Genomic DNA, 17,445 nt, shown 5'->3' with positions numbered 1-17,445 from the left:
GAGGAAAACATACTTAGCTTAAAAGAGGAACAGCATACTTAGCTTAAAACTTCAAAAGGGCCAATCCTCAGATCGATGATTCTGAGAAAAATGCAGTATTAAGGGCTCATTCATTTATTTCATAACGCTTAAATTGGCCATTTAGGACACCCACCCACCCCCTTGTAACGCTTTTTGTATGAACATCAATCAGTTTTTGTATGGGCCGTAACATCGTCGGAACACCCACCCACCCCCTCCAGCGTTATGAAATTTGTGAATGGGCCCTAACTTATTCACCTGCGCAATAGGGTGATGTTCAAAACTGAAAAGGCACGCGAGCCATAATCCCATTCATCCGCCTGCATTCGTGGAAGATGACAAGCCATGAACGAAAACAAAACAAACACACACCATGGTGGGTGCACCCACTGGGTGATATGAATAATAAACTTTGAACTTTACTACATGTAGCATCTACTCAAAAACAAAATCCACAAAGTTTACTACACTTTTGGTATGAATAAAAAACTTTTCGAATATGTAGTACTTACTACTTTCGAACATGAGCAGTGACTGAAGCTGCACGTTAAGAAATTTCCATTCAGAGTGCAGAGTGATTCTGCACGTAAAGAACAATCTATTCAGAGTGACGCCTAAAATTAATACAATCATGCATATGAAGAAAATGCATAATGGAATCTAATCGATTACGCGACAATTTGCACAAATCATGAAGGTGCTGTTATTTGACAAAATTTGTAGTGTAATTTTGCGATTAGTCTGGTATTCTCTTTATGTCTATGATTTTATGATGATGGTACATCAAAGAATTTTCTGGGTGGTTTTCGGCATTCGCCAACGCCAGTGATTGATGATTTTTTAAATACTAGCTTAACATCTATGAAGAGATCTTGAGATTACAGCTATCAAATTTGGAATCACATATTTTCTAGCACCAGTACTGAGATTCTGGTGAAATTGCGGTAGAATTTTGATGTGTTTTCTTAACAGCATGTTGAATTCCGGAAGTTCTAAGTGTTTCTGCGATATTCTCGTTATTTTGGTGGGGTTTCTGATAGTATCCTTGGAATGTCTTGAACTTAGAATGTCGAGATTTTTATGGGAATTGTAGTGATTCCATTGGTAGTCGTTAGAATTCAATGAGGATCTCCCCTAAAACACCAGGGTTCCCTTTGAAATTATCAAAATTCTTGTCAATTTCACAAAAAATCCCATTGAAATCTATAAAATATTTACCGACATTCAAATCGTTTATATTAAAGCTTTGCTTTGAAATTCCAATGGAACTGGAGATCAACGGAATCTTAATGGTTTTTGCAATAATTACGAAGATTGATTTTCAAAATTACAAATATTCACACAATAATTCGCAGGAATCCCACCGCAATCTCATAGATTCTTACAGAAATACCGTCTCAAAGATACCCACAGAATTCCAAGAGATTAATATTCGGAATCCCATTCCCACCCCAATTCTAGAGTTTTTACCAGATTCCTAATATTTCCGCAATATTCCTAGAATGGTATTTAAACTTCCAGAATTATCATAACAAATCCGACATCCCTATCGGAATCCAAAAGTTCCTACAGGAATTCCGGAATTCAAAAGGAAATCTGAGATGTCAGAGTTTACAAGTAAAATTCCAAATTACATTATAAATATCTGAATTCCTACCGACATCCTAAAATTCCTAGAAAATAACATAATTATCGTAATGCCAGAATTCACACGGATATTACAAATTGCTACTGCCGGTAATCTTACCGGAATCTCAGCATTGGCGGGGCGAATGTTTTCGTAACCTCAGAATTCCTAAGCAAAACTCAAAATACCTTCCGAAATATCAAAACTTATATCGTTTTCCCATGATTTTTACTCAAAAGTAAATTATTCCATTCAATTCCGCAATCTCAAAGCATGTGTAGCAACCTCTGAAGCTAACTACCAGTAGCTTTGTAGTAAATGCTACCTTTATTCATAGCAATGCATTGTTTGTAGTATGTTCGAAAGGTGTAGAAAGGAAAATGACACAAACATGTTCCACTCGTGTTCCACATATAGCGTTTACTACCGATAATGTAGTAAACTCAACTTTACTACACAGACAAACAGACGTAACACTTAGAACAAATCCCGATCAAAATCATAGTCATGATGACATGTACGCCCAATGCTAAAATCGGTGTGTTTGGTCGATGGACCAACAGATGGCGGTAGTGTGTAAACGTCAAACGCGAACAAAAACGATGCGAGCGCTGCGGGTGGTGGATTGGCCACCTACCATATATTTGAATCGACCGTTAAAAAGGTGGTCGATGGACATCGGTGAGAGTGTGACGTCTGTTTGTCTGTGTTTACTACATTTTATTCATACGGCCCACTGTTTGGTGCTGATTACTGTGCACAGATAAAATGAAGTACTCAAAAGTGAGTTCATTCCACTCATTTCTGGGGGCTCGTGAGTTAACCTAATTTTGAGTTGATGGGATAGAAGTTGTTTTCATTTGCAGCCATGCGAAAAAAATACCTACCCGCTAAGTTCTTTTCACTCAACCAGCAGATCAAATAACTCAACTTCCAGCAGAGTTGATAGACTCACACTCAAAATCTCAATCAATACTCTCTCCCGTGAGAGCAAACTCATTAGAGATCTGCTTCGCAAATCTCACGCTTGAGATTTTGATGCAAAATCAACTTAATCAACTCAAACCGTAAAAAATGATTCAGTCGCAAAACCCGGAAAAAACTCGTGAAACCCAAATGATGTTGTTTACGTTAGAAAGGATTACTATAATTTTACCAGACTAACAAGAAATTATTGCCGTGTGTGAGTAAACTGTGGAAATACGAGACAACGAGTCAAAAAGGTGAGCCAACTCATCCATGATTTTTTGACTGCTGAGTTGCATGATTCACAACTCACGCATGAAAAATCTCAAGCGTGAGTTGTGAGAAATTGAGTTTTTCACAACACTGACTTCCAGTACTACGCCACTTACTCAAATTTGAGGTAACGCACTAAGGTTCAGGTTTTGGGTTGTTTTGCTCTTGTTTTGACAACAATAGAATTATAAGGAGCAAATGAAATAGGGAGAGGAAAATAACTCAAAAGTAAGTGAAAAAATACTCAAATATGGGTTTTCTCGTTTTCTCCGTGTGTGTCACCACTTGTAACATTTGCTGGCACACTCTGGGCCCAGAGCAATTTTCCCATGGATTAAGTATTTGAAAAGGGCCCGAGAAGTTTCGCCCTTTTTAGCACGCCCACGCAAACTAACACCAGTGTTAGTGTTAGCTCTTCCTGATACTGGTATTGATGAGCGTGATCGAGTTGAATTGGGCTCAACAGCGACTTGCAAAGACAATGGGCCCATTAGCAAATTTCATAACGCTGAAGGTGGTGGGGGGTGTCTTTAAGATGCTACAGCTCATACGAAATTTTAAAAATGGTCATATAAAATGCGTTACGAGTGGGTAGGGGTTTATTCACAAATTTCATAACGCCCAAAATGACCATTTTGGACACCCACCCACCCCCTCGTAACGCTTTTTATATGAGTGTTCAACAAATTTTGTATGAGCTGTAACACGCCAAGGACACCCACCCACCCCCTTCAGCGTTATGAAATTTGTGAATGGGCCCTAGGTGGGTATCAAAAATGGCCATTTTCGGCGTTTATGAATTTGTGAATAAACCCTTAGTTTACCAATGAGCCTCCGTACGTGCCATAAATTCTTTTGTTCTCATGACTTTTACTGTGCGCCGTGTGTTGGTACTGTCTCGCTCTCTCTAACGGGCAACTTGAAAACAGGGCGCACAGTAAAAGTCAAACGTTGTATGGCATGCATAGGCTCATATCGATGTGCCCTTTTGAAATGTTTATCCAGAATTGTGGCAACGAACGCAGACAACTCATTTTCGAACAAGCAAACCATGGTTGGTGTGTCTTTTCGAAATGTCAAATTCAAAATGACGTTTTAACGTGACAGCAACGACTGCGCAGAGTCAAATTTTGGACAGCTGGCGGCTCTTCGATCGTTTGAAAAGATAGCACAAAAACGCGTCTGCTCCCCGTTTGCATCTACGCCTTCTCCGCGTCCTGGTTCCTTCGGATACCTAGTGAAGTGATTATCGTGTTCCGTCTCGGCAGAAGCTTCAGTGACTCACTGGTGGAAGTTCAGTAGCTATCGGCGCAACGAAAAGGTTAGCAGGTTGACGAAAAACGCTTCTTTTTACCAAGTGAACGGTTTGCTTCCCGCGAGTTTTTTTTCTTGTGTGCGTCGCTTCCATTTCTCATTTCGCACTTTCCCTGTCCTTTAAAGATTTGATGCTCTCTGTAGGTCTAAAAATAATCATTTTCAAGTACCGAAATTGTCATCCCGCTTGAAGTTTCCCGAGTCCGTGAAGATCCCGTGTCGTGCTCTTGGAAAATACGGAAAATAGCCGCTAGTCTTGCTCTGGTGCGGGAGACTCTTCTAGCGTGACATGTGAAATAATCCGAATGTTTATACCCTTCGTGAAATCACAGGAATTTTATTCCTAGTTTACAGTCAAGTTCATTGTTTGTTAATTACATAGAAATTTCTCATTCCTCATAACTACATTTGCCTTCTGAATTATTTCATATGTTATACTATACATTAGGGTGTCCCAAAAATTTCATTTGGGTTTATTCTACGAGTGGCGTGAGGTGACAATTGTCGGTGTATAGCGAGGTGATAATTATCGACTCGAGTGAAGTGACTCGCCGTGCAAATCAAATGGAGTCACTTCACTCGAGTCGAGAATTGTCACCTCGCTATACGACTCCTACAATAGGGTCCTAAAGCTCTGTCCCAATTTTAGTGCCAAACGCTTAAGTATAGGCCAAAAATACATGTTTACTTAATTTTTTAATGTTTTCCGTTGGTTTAAGTCCAAAAACATTTTTTCATGTTTCTTTAGATTTCTTTTGCTTAAACTCAAATTTTGGGTATATTTCGTTGTCCGTGTCCCTTCAGAAATATCAGATAGGAACAACCCCAGTGTTAAAACTAAAACCCCTGTGGTGTTTTTGTCAACTAAGTGAACGTCAAACATGATCAAAAGTGTCAAGGTTCATTTATGGACCCAATTTTTAAATTAAAGTTTAAACATGATATAGCCGTTATTTGAGTAGGAAAAATTGCTAAAGTAGTTGCAGTAACATGCTCTTTCGTGTTATTAAATAAAAACAAGATTAAATTAAACATTTTAGGACTCAATTGTCACCTCACGCCAGTCGTAGAATAAACCCAATTTTGTCAGAAAACTTGGTGGCTCAACCTCCAAATGTAGCCTATCAGGATGTTACAATCAATATTTTGTATGGAGGAAACTTTTAAAAAATACGTTTAGAGATTGCCGCGTTGAGATTTTTGAAAAAAGTTCAAGTTTCGTGAGTAATGTTAAAAAAATCTAGCTCAGCAAAATTAGATGGAACCCATTGCTTTCATAATGTTTTGCAGATCCCTCGGTATCCAAACTAACTGGAAACAATTTTTCACTATGCTTTGCACGAAAAATATTTGGAAACTATGATTTTTCGAATACTTTTTTTTTATAATACAAGGATGGTAGCGAGTCACTTAGTCTTTCAGTGGCTACATCACTATTTTCGACCTGATCACTAAAAGTCACTATTTGCAAACAAAAAGTCACTATTCCTACATATTTTCTTTAAACTTGAGTAACACAATCAGGGCCGTATATACGGAGGGTCCCCCGGACCCCACAGTTTAGGGGCCCCACAAACTACGACTGAAATAATTATTAATGAATATTTAAGAATCAATAATGCCGATGCTAACTTTTTGAATCACATCGAAAAATTTGAAAATTTTAAGGGGCTGACCATTAATTACGTAAGATATGGAAGGGAGAAACCGATACAAAATTTCTCTACGTCACAGTGAGCCGAGATTTTGCTGTTACGAACTGTCACTGTGAGCCCAGATCTTAAACAATGGACAAACATGATAAAAGCGCGTAATTAGTCAAAGTATATTTTTGCATTTCATCAAAAGTAGCAAAAATCGAATTAGAATCAATTCATGTACATTCAAAAGTAACGTCACGAAAGTACCGTTTATTCTAATTGAATATAACGTATTGGCTCTTTTTACTGTTTTCAATAAAACTGAAAATTAAACGCATAGAAAACTGTGGCCCTCTTTTTTAATGTTTGTCCAGAAAGATCGAAGGTACACAACAAATGAAAACTAGCAATTTTTGCCAAGCCTTATCTTGCAGCATGGAAAAAAAATTGTTTCAAATTTCATGTGTACTATCTGTGCCTCCCTCCCAGCGTAAGACAATTTTGGCAGTTTCTAGGCCCCCCTCCCTTCATAGTAAGACTTTTTGTATGAAAATTGAAAATAATTTGTATGGCGCGTAAAAAATCGCGAACTTGTGCTTAAAAGAGTTTCAAAGTAATTCAAATTTACCTTCTGGAACTTTTGCTAGGATATAAAGAACAAAAGATTCAAGGTAAATTATTAATGAGAACTTACTAGAGGGATTAAGGGCATAGTAGCCACATCCCGACCAACCAGTCCTCTATTTCTTAATAGATATTTGTCCAACGATGACGATCGCCAACGATTCGAAACGAATCGGTATCGAAACTCGCTGACTGGTTGACCGGGATTAAGTAAATGCTTATTTTAAGAACATAAAATGTCAATATTTTTCAGTTACCTTCGGGTGCATTCCAAGTTCGTAACCAGTACGACTATTGAATTTAGTCATGATGAATAAAAAATCGAATGTCAGAAAAACGAGATAGAAAATTGGGTCGAAAACAGGGCTGGTATACTGGCAAATTGAATATTTACGTGGGATTTAGTGAAAACTAGCAATGCTTTATAAGAGAGTTTCGCGGAAGTTGACATTTCTGTCAAAGTGTGAGCCAAACAAAAATACGTTATGTTTGTTTTGAGCTTTCCTTGAGGAGTAATGTAATCCACTTGAAATTAATTTGTTGAAAGTTGCTTTGCGTAGAGCAGAAAATATGAAATATTTTCCTCTTTTGAATGTTTGTCTATTCGATATTTATATTTGAAGATTGTTGATATTTTTCGGTGATTACTACACACTGAAACACGATTATAACGTTTCGGCTTACTGATTTTCAGCAATCATCAGATCTACAATATATTTAAAAAATGAATTTGTTTACAATTTTCGATAGCTTTTCATCAACTTTTTTCCACCCACTTGTTTAAATCGATCGTTCACCACCAGTGTGGTTTTATTACTAATCCCCTTTCCTGTTATACATCTAACATTCTTCGCATTGGTCACTATATGTCATCCATCTCTTCTTGTTTGTGTGTGTGTTGGTAGCGATCGGATTTTACCCACTAGACCGTTGTATGTAGAGTCTATACCTCCACACTCACGCTGCATATTGACTACTTTGTCGTCACCTAGTAGCTTGATGTGGAAGGCCTCTGCTATGGTTCTGCTTGCCTGGTTCTCGATCCTTTCCAGAATTTCCGTTTTGTCGAAATTGAAGTTATGTCCTTCCTCTAGATGATGTTGCGTTAAACCTGTTTTTGCTTCCTTCTTCCTCATGTTGTTCCGGTGTTCATTAATTCTTGTCTCCACCATTCCAGTGGCGCAGTCAAAATACGTTCATTATGAAAAGTGTTTTGGATCGTACAAATAAAAAAGTGTCTCGATACAGATACGTTTCACATAAACCAATATCAGGCGAAGGAAACGTTGTATGCAGGCTTTGCATTTTGATTTTATCTCACCTTTTCATCTTCTGAGAAAGATACGGTTCGAATAATAAGATGTCATCTTAGAGCTGTTTGATCGATTTTTCATCCACATCTTTGGTTCATTTGTCAAACTCAATTGTCGAAAACAGTGATAGTGTTTGATGGTGAATTCAAAGTGCAACTATGAATACAACGGAACATTCTGAAAAACAAAAACAAACAGTTGAAAATGAATCCATAGAAGTAAGTCAATGATACACTTTTTAATTAGTTCAAAAAATCATTGGACTTTACTTGTAGATTAGCAAACTACCATGAGATGCTTTTGGTGCCCGCTTCTTTCAGAATGTTACTTGTATTTTATCGAAAATTTATCGACTGAGCGGATTACCTTTTCAAGATCTCCTGAAAAGATGCGTTCAGCAACAACATTTGCTGGTTCTCCGGAAATTCTGAGCGTTAGACTCTTGTTGGGTTTGAGAAAAAAAATATATGTGCAATACTAATGTTAATATCTTCACCAAAAATATACAAAAAATCCTGCAAAAATACGTAGTTTACTATTTATTTGATAATAAATTCATTTTTTTAACCCACAAATTTTGAAAAAATATGCTATGAACAAACCGAAAAAAAAATCCAGGAAATACAATACATTAAGGTCCAGTCAAGACTTAAGGAAAAAACTTATCGTTAATTCCTTACAAGAAATCTGCACTAAAAACTGGGTTTAAATCCGCTAAACATCGTATATATTCACCAACTATCAACTGCACACAGTAATCCTTCAAAAATGTGCTAATGGTTTCTAAATCCGCGCATTTCTCCCCCAAATTAAACTACCAAACAAGTTGTAGAGAGTATAAAAAGCGTGTTTTTGTTTTTTAACTACAGCAATGAATAACTGCACAGACATTCGCATTCGACATCACATTCATCTGCAATCACGTGTTAAAGCAGTTTCCAAATTTTTGTGTCGGTTAACCATGGATGTAATCTGCAATATGTTTCTAGAAATCGATAATGGGAGAGATTTCTGTAAAAATCTACTATAAACATAGCCAGATAACCATAGAAGATGTTGGAAAACATCAGTGAAGAATTTTTAATGCAGGTTGTTTTACCTTAACCTGCATAATAATTCGTTACGGAATCGATCAAATTGTCTACATGACACTAGCTGTGATGTTAAAGTCACCAAAATAGCTTTGGTGAGCGAATTTGACGGATAGCGCCGACAATTTTTGTCGCATAGGATTCATCGAATGTAGCGCGGTTGTTGCACCATGGCCAGATTCATTTCCCGAGCGCGTGCACGGAAAGAAATAACAATTGTAATTAAAAAAAACAGTAGCGGAAAATCAACGGATGATCATTGTCGTTCTACTATTATCAAACATTTTAATAAAAATAAAATGCTTTTAGAAGTGCGCAACAATGCTAAATCGGTCTGATGTATTCTGCGCAGTTCATATGTATTTTCCACACGTTCTCCTATAATTGTTTTTAATCCACTTCGATACCGTCAATCCGCCCCCAAACTGGATGGCGTACACTCAGCTTAAGGTGATTATAAAACGAAGCCAAACAAGGGCACAAGACTGGAGAATCTGACAACAGTTTGCGTTGAAAACCAATCAATCTGCTTGCTTGCTGGTGGTGACTAATGGGATAAATTTTCAACGGTGAGAGCTGTTTGGTTCTCAAGTCTTGTGCTTTTGAAAATTTGAGGTGTGGCTTTGTTCTATAATCACCTTAACGCAATTTATAATTAAGTATTGAGTTGTAAATATTAGTATATATTAGTTGTGTTGCTAGAGGACATCTTGAAAATTCACTGAGATTCTTTCAGAAACCCTTCTGAAATTATTATATGTAGTTATTTCTTTGATCGCTCTGATTTTTCCAATAACCTCCTTGGGACTTCCTATTGGACTATCCCAGAAACCCATCTTGGGTTATTATGGAAATCCTTTCAGGATTCTGCTGTAAAATTCTGGAATTCTGCCGTAAAATTCGGGAATTCTGCCGAAAATGATTTAATGATTGCTTTCCAGTGTAATGGAATCTATTTTAAAAATCTGGGTTCGGGGATTCTCACAAAATTTCTCGGGATTTCTTCTGGAAATATAAACGAAATTATTATTTAAATTCTGATATTTTCCTCGTAATTCTTCAGTATTTCTTCCGTGAAACTCTTTGAAAGTTCTTCAAAATCCCTTTGAGATTCTTTCCGAAAAATGTCTTAGATTATACCTATTATTCTAGAATACTCTCGGAAAGACGCCTGAGACTATAATCAAAAAAATCTATTATTTAACTTCACTTTCTTCCGTGCAAATTCTTGGGATTCTTTCGGAAATTCCTCTGGAATTCTTTTGTAAATCCCAATGGAATTCTCCCAGAAATCCCTGTGGAATACTTCCGAAAATCCTGCTAAGAATCTTCCAGATGACGGGAATTTTTTTAAATCTTTATTTATGGAAATCATCCGAAAATTCCTCTGTAATTGTTTGTAAATCCTCCTTATATTCTTACAGAAATCCTTCTTATATTCTTACAGATTTATTGCTATTGATTTTATTGTTTCTGCCTGAGATAATTTTGTATATCCAGAATTATTCCGAAAATTCCTTCGTGATTCTTTAGAATTTTTTTCTAAGATATTTTGAGAAAAAAAAACTCTGTGATTCTTCTGGAAATTCATAAGGAAGTGTTTTTGATTTTTTTAGTGATTTTCCTTGAAAATTTTCTTAAATCCTTGGCAGAATTTTCTGAAAATCCCTCTTGACTTCAAATGGAAATCCTCCAAGAAAACTACCGGACAGTCACTGGGACTTTAAAAAAATACCTATGAGATTCTTTGATTACTGCTTTCTTTTTCTGAGCATCTTTTGAAAGTGACTTTTAAATGGTTCTGGAAATTCCATTTGAAATTATTCCGTAAATCTTTCTGGAGCTCTTCTGGACATCGTAATTATTCTGGAAAATATTCATGAAATCGTCTGGATGTCTGTGACTTTTCATTGAATCTTCAGGGGTTCTTGCGAAATAACTTCTGGGATTCTTTTGGATATCACTGTAAAAAACATTCAAAATCCATTCGAAATTCTCCTGAGATTGTTTCAGGAATTTACGAGAATCCTTAAAATAATTCCTTTAGAAATCTCCCTGATAATATTTTAGTGATTTCTCTGTGGTTCTTCTGTAAATCGACCTGGGATTCTTCCGGAAATCCTCCTTTAATTCCAAAGCAATTTCCAGAAGAATTTTCAGAAGGCTATTTTTAAGAATCCTGTATATTTTTCCCTAAGAATCTCAATGTATTTAAACAAAATACCAGGACAATATACGGTTCAATCCCACAAAAACTTCCGGTGGAATTCTTGAATGCTTATCATTCAAGCAGAATTCCAGTCGTATTTCCGGATGAATTTCGGCAGGTTTTACGGAAGAATCCCAGCAGAATTTCTTGAAAAATTCCAGTAAAATTTCTGGAAGAATCTTTGAAAGATGTTTTGAAGTCCTCCAGCAGGATAACAGAAAGAAATCTGGGGGTATTGTAGAAGAATTTCCGAAAGAATCCTAGAGAGATAGTCGAAATAATAACAGTTTTCTTGAAAAATTCAGGAAACTCCCAGAGTCTAGAGGTAGAAGAATTTCTGCAAGAATCCTTAACAGAAGGATTTGAAGGATCCTCAGAAAGATTTTCGAAAGTATCCCAGAAGGCTTCCCGAAAGAATGCTAGAAAGATATCTGGAAGATTTCCTACAGGATTTTTGGAAGAGTCCCAGACAAATTTCAAGAATATGAACGTAAAAATCTCAGTGGCATTTCTAGAATAATTTCAGAAAGATTTTCGGAAGCATCCTCGAAAGTATTCTAAAGGGATTCCGAAAGCATCTAAGGTGATTTCCGGAAGAATACCAGAGGTATTCTCATAATAATCCCAGAAGTATTTCCGGAAAAAGGCCAGAGTTATTTTCGGAGGAATTCTCGACGAATTTGTAGTAGAGTCGTAGTACATTTTTTGGCAAAATCCTCTAAAAATATCCAGAAGAATTGCATCAGGATTTTTGTTAGAATCTTCCATTGAATTTCCGAAAGAATCTTCGAGAATTTCGATTCAGATTTTGATTTCCAGGATTTCAAAAGTAATCCTTAAGAGCATCTTTAACGGGGGCGACTATTTGGGTGATTAAAATGATCACCCCCAGAGTTGTCATTTTAGTTTAGTCACTCATTCTCACACCGGTGGCTACCATATTTAGTAACTCGTTACCGTACCGGTCGTTGCTTTTTGGGTTAACATATGAGTTGTGAAAATAATGGTGATCAATTCAAGTTGGGAATTTTTGTAACTCTGCTGGAATATCTATTATATTCTGGTGCGGAATTATTAGAATTCCATCGGAAATTTTTGAGATTGTTTATGAATCCAACTGGATGCTAATTTGATTGGAACCCTTGCCAATTCTACCGGAATCCTTGTAAATCCTACAAGAAATATTGCAAATTTGACCGTAATTATTATGAATCTGACTGGAATCCTTGGGATTCCGACTGGAATTCCAGTCAGAATCCCGAGGACTCTAATCTGAATCCCGAGGATTCCAGCCGGAATCCCTAAGATTCCAGCCGAAATCCCGAGGATTCCAGACGATATCCCAAGGATTCCAGCCGGAATCCCGAGGATTCCAGTCGGACTTCCAAGGATTCCAGTCGGACTTCCAAGGATTCCAGTCGGATTCCCAAGGATTCCAGTCGGAATTCGGAGGATTCCAGTCGAAATTCGGAGGATTCCAGACGGTATTCTTATCAAAATCTCTTTCCAATTCCAGTCAGAATCCCGAGGATTCCAGCCGAAATCCCAAGGATTCCAGACGATATCCCAAGGATTCCAGCCAGAATCCCGAGGATTCCAGTCGGACTTCCAAGGATTCCAGTCGGAATTCGGAGGATTCCAGTCGGAATCCCAAGGATTCTAGTCGGAATCCCAAAAATTCCAGTCAGAATCCCGAGGATTCCAGCCGAAATCCCGAGGATTCCAGTCGAAATCCCGAGGATTCCAGGCGGAATCCCGTGGATTCCAGTCGGAATTCTAAGGATTCCAGTCGGAATCCCAAAATCCCATAATACTCCGAAATCGATAAATTCTTACGAGGATTTTCGAATATTTCATAAACTTCTATCGGATTTCCAATAACTGCATCAGATTCCTACACGGAAAAAAATTCCGCGGTTAAAATTACTATTTTAGCTGACTACGCCCATTCTTGAAACTACCATGGAATTTCAGACCAATTTACTATGTTTACGGTACACCCCACCACATTACTGGTACGTTTGACAGAAATAATTTACAACAATCTGATTTCGACTACAGACATGGTAAAATCAAGCGCATTTCTGGTCTGCTGAAAATTGCCGGTGCGAACGCTTAAGTTAACCCCCTAAAATGGTAGTTTTTACCGCACAATTTTTTTGCGTGTAGTATTCTTATCAAAATCTTGAAGGTTTACCCGAATTCCCAAAATTTTGAAATTTCTACTTCATGCGCATCATGCATCAGATTTCCAAAACATCAACCAGAATTTCATATCCCACACCGTATGCTTGAATTCAAATCGAATAGCAGCGCAACTATCGCGCTGCTAAATTTGCTCACCCGATGCTTTCCGAAGGCAGCGCTGTTATTTTGCTACCCCGGTTAGCAGCGCCCGGTACGGATCAGCGTAATGATACTGCGCCATGTAATTTAGTTTAGTCGCGCACCGTTACGGCTGCTCTAAGGAGATAAACGCAAACTCACATACAGATTTATGCAAATATTCCAATAAGATGTCCAGAAGAATCACAAAGGATATCCGAAAGAATCTCAGATATAGTACCGGAATGCTAACGATGTTTTTTAGATGAGTTCAAAGCGATATCTGTAAGTATTCTGTGATTTCCAGAAGAACTTAGAGAAAAATCAGAAATGATCTTTAGATTTCCAGAACAATCCCAGAGAGGTTTTGAAGGATTCATAAGTGATTTAAGGAAGAATCCCAGGAGGGAAATTCCATAGAATTCTGGAGTAATTTCTGGACCAATGTCTTTTTATATGCTGTATCAATATTTACAAGTAATTATAATAAACAAGTATTTATGGAACAATAACAATTTTAATTTATCGCCATAATTGAACGACAATTTTAATTAGAATGTGCATCCACCACATCATCCCTCTCAGAAGGATTGTGATTCTAAATATTTTTTGCGGTGATTCAGAATTGTAATCACATTCTAGTTTAATTGTATGTGGTGTCATTCAACATTTAAAATAAGATTCGTTAAGCCGAACATGTTGATCCTTCGACATTAACCAACGAGCATTGCTTGAAATAATGAGATTTTTTCGATTACTTTGATTACTGATTTCTTTTTCTGAGGATCTTCTAAAAGTTACTTTCAAATGATTCCGAATCCCGTTTGAAATTATTCCATGAATCTTTCTGCAGTTCATCTGGACATCGGAATTATTCTGGAAAATATTCATGAAATCTTCTGGATGTATGTGAATATCCTTTAAATCTTTCAGGGATTCTGGCGAAATAACTTCTGGGATTCTTTTGAATATCACTGTAATTTGGATTTAGAATTCTCATGGGATTATTTCAGATATTAACGATAATCCTTCATACAGAAGTGATGTTTCTGTGAATCGCCTTGGAATTCTTCTGGAAATCCTTCTATAATCCCAAAACAATTCTCAGAAAATTTTTCAGAAGGATATTTTTAAGAATCTCAATGGAATTTCTGAAAAATTCCAGAACGATTTACGGTTGAATCTCACGAAAACTTCCGGTGGAATTCTTGAATGATATCCGGAAGAATGACAGTCGTATTTTTGGATGAATCTTAGCAGGTTTTACAGCACAATCCCAGCAAAATTTATTGAAAAATTTAGAATAGAAAGATATCCGAAAAAAAAAAACTCCAACAGGATTTTTGTAAGAGTCCCAGGAGTATTTCAAAGATATTGGCGTAAAAATCTCAGTGGAATTTCTTGAAGAATTTCAGAAAGATTTCCGAAAGCATCTCGTCATTTTTGGAAGAATACCAGAGGCATTCTCATAAGAATACCAGAAGTATTTCCGGATAAAAATCTAGAGTTATTTTCGGAGGAATTCTCGAAGAATTTCTAGTAGAGTCGTACATTTTTTGATAAAATCCTCTTTAAATATCCAAATGGATTGCATCAGGATTTATGGAAAAATCTTCCATAGTATTTCGAAAACAATTTTCAAGAATTTCAAAGAATTTAATTTCCTGGATTTCAAAAGTAATCCTTAAGGAGATACACGCAAAATCACATACAGAGTTCTGCAAAAAAATCCAAAAAGATGTCCAGAATAATCGCAATGGGATATCCGAAAGAATCTCAGAAGTAATACCGGAATGGTAACGTTTTTTTTTGGATGAATCCCAAAGCGATATCTGGAAGAAAATTCAGAAATAATCTCAAGATTTTCAGCAGAACAATCCCAGAGAGGATTTGAAGGATTCATGAATGATTTAAGGAAGAATCCCGGGAGATGCTCCCAAAGAATTCTAGAGTACTTTCTGGAACATTTTTTTTTTTTTTCATATGATTTATATATAAAAATACTTTGATTCAAATATATTTCTTGTGTAGCATTAAGTTTAACTACAGACATAGCTCGTAACATCAATAATAAATTAAATTTATAAATCTTTTAAACACATCCAAATTAAATAACAGTTCAAAGAGTAAAATACCATTCTCATGAGTTTTTGAGAATCATATGGTCGGTGTTTAGACAGACCAAACTAGATGAATTTTGGAGCTCTAAGGATACGTAAAGAACTCCATCAATTTTAAATCTTCCATGTTATTTTGATACAAATGTATCATCAAATAGATAAGTTCCATTATTACAGTAAATATCTATAATATTTTGATGTTTCACATGTTTGGGGTACATTTTTCTTACTCGATTGAAAAAAACACTTGGTTCAGTCTGTCTGAACACCGACCATATCTATGTTTGTTATTTGATATTTAAATACTTGAATTGGGCTGTATCAATATTTACAGGTAATTATAATAAATAAGTATGTATAGAACAATAACAATTTTAATTTATACCCATAATTGAACGACAATATTAATTAGAATGAGCCTCCCCCACATCATCCCTCTCAGGAGAATTTTGATTCCCAATATTTTTTTTTTTTGCGGTGGTTCAGAATTGAAAATATCAAAAGTCTATTGTAATCACATCCTTTTTGTTCAATTGCATGAGTGTTATTCGATATTTAAAATAAGATTCGTTAAGCCGAACATGTTGATCCTTCCACAAGAACCAACAACAAGCATTGCTTATGTTAAGAGATTTTATCGTAATGCACAACCAGCCTAAACGTTCTTCCCCTTTTGTATATGTACTAATTATAATTTCAAATTATTTTAATTAAATTAGTTGTGTTGTCTACTATTGTACACGGCAATATGTTTCAAAATAAGTAGCTCCGCTTTTAAAACAAACTTTAACATCGATCAACCAAACCATAGAATATCCAATAGCGAAAAAATAATAATAATAACCGATCATTGCAAATCGAGCCGAACTGGCGCTCTTTCCGTGCGCACGCGCTCTGTCCGTGCGCACGCGCTTTCTGCAGAGCTGTCAAACAGACTTTTGTGCCTTTCTTCTTTCGCTCTCCTTCAACTCAACAACTCAGCACGATCCACCTCCTGGTGGATTGGTGAGCTGTCTGGTTGTTGCAGATGAACAATCATCGTGTAGCGCGACATCATCATTGACACTAAGCTTGCAACTCACCAGAAAATCGTGGTACAATTAACAACGGCCCTACTCTAAGTAGTTTGCCAGAATCCACATACCATATTGTTTGACTAACATAAACTTTTCTTTCACCATTATTTTTTATAAAAATAAAGTAATAGTTTCCAACATAAAATAAACTGCTTCAAGATAAGTAACTATCGTATTGTAGATTGTATGCCTTAATCTTCAGTTGGCAAAGTTTGTTTCGATTCAATTCGAGGCAATTATACTTTGAAGACATTGTTTGAAAAAAAAACATGCTATTTAAAGCAATCAAGTTTTGTACCGGTTTGATGTAAGGGTTAAAAAGAATCCTACTCTCTACCGGCAGCTTTATTTTTTACCACTAAAAAATATTCAAATCGCGATAACTGTTTTGTTTCTCGATATTTTTGCACATTTTTTTCACAAGCTCTCAATAAAGTATTCTAGTTTTAGAATTTGTGTCGATATTGATCATTGGTCATCTGTATCCGGAGATATTCCAAAATTCCTTGGGGACCGACACGTAGCCATAACCCTTGTAAATATCTCAGGCTACTCATTGCGAGTATGTTGTGAAAAAATGAAGCAATTTGGTGCAGACGTTTATGAGTAATGAGCGTTTATGTTTCTGGTCCCAAGCTGGACAAATAAAGATCTTGAAAACTCTATAAAACCTAATATCGTAATTTTCAGAATTCTCCAAGAGTACTGCACCAATTGAAAAAATGGTGCAACAATATCGAGAAACTAAAAAGTTATCGCGATTTGAATATTTTTTTAGCGATTAAAAATGAAGCTGCCGGTAGATGGGTTAAACGTAATGCTAGTTATTACTAGTTACCTATGAAA

General features: G+C 36.4%; 1 protein-coding gene across 3 annotated transcripts in view; it reads left to right on the top strand.

The window, feature by feature from the left end:
• The first annotated feature begins 4,019 nt into the window (after window positions 1–4,019).
• LOC5572193 (receptor expression-enhancing protein 5) overlaps window positions 4,020–17,445 on the top strand; it is a 41,749-nt gene continuing 28,323 nt past the window's right edge. Inside the window, exon 1 of one of the 3 annotated variants that reach the window (XR_002500157.1) lies at window positions 4,020–4,208. The gene's annotated coding sequence lies outside the window, so the exon portion shown is untranslated. Of the gene's footprint in view, window positions 4,209–4,364; window positions 4,466–17,445 lie in introns of those variants that run through there. The other 2 variants (XM_011495194.2, XM_021843126.1) reach the window with 2 other exon arrangements.

The sequence above is a fragment of the Aedes aegypti genome, chromosome 2 (genome assembly GCF_002204515.2).
Source record: "Aedes aegypti strain LVP_AGWG chromosome 2, AaegL5.0 Primary Assembly, whole genome shotgun sequence".
Classification (NCBI taxonomy): Eukaryota; Metazoa; Arthropoda; class Insecta; order Diptera; family Culicidae; genus Aedes; species Aedes aegypti.
The sequence above is the reverse complement of the archived record's forward strand: the minus strand, read 5'-3'. Positions and strand labels throughout refer to the sequence as shown.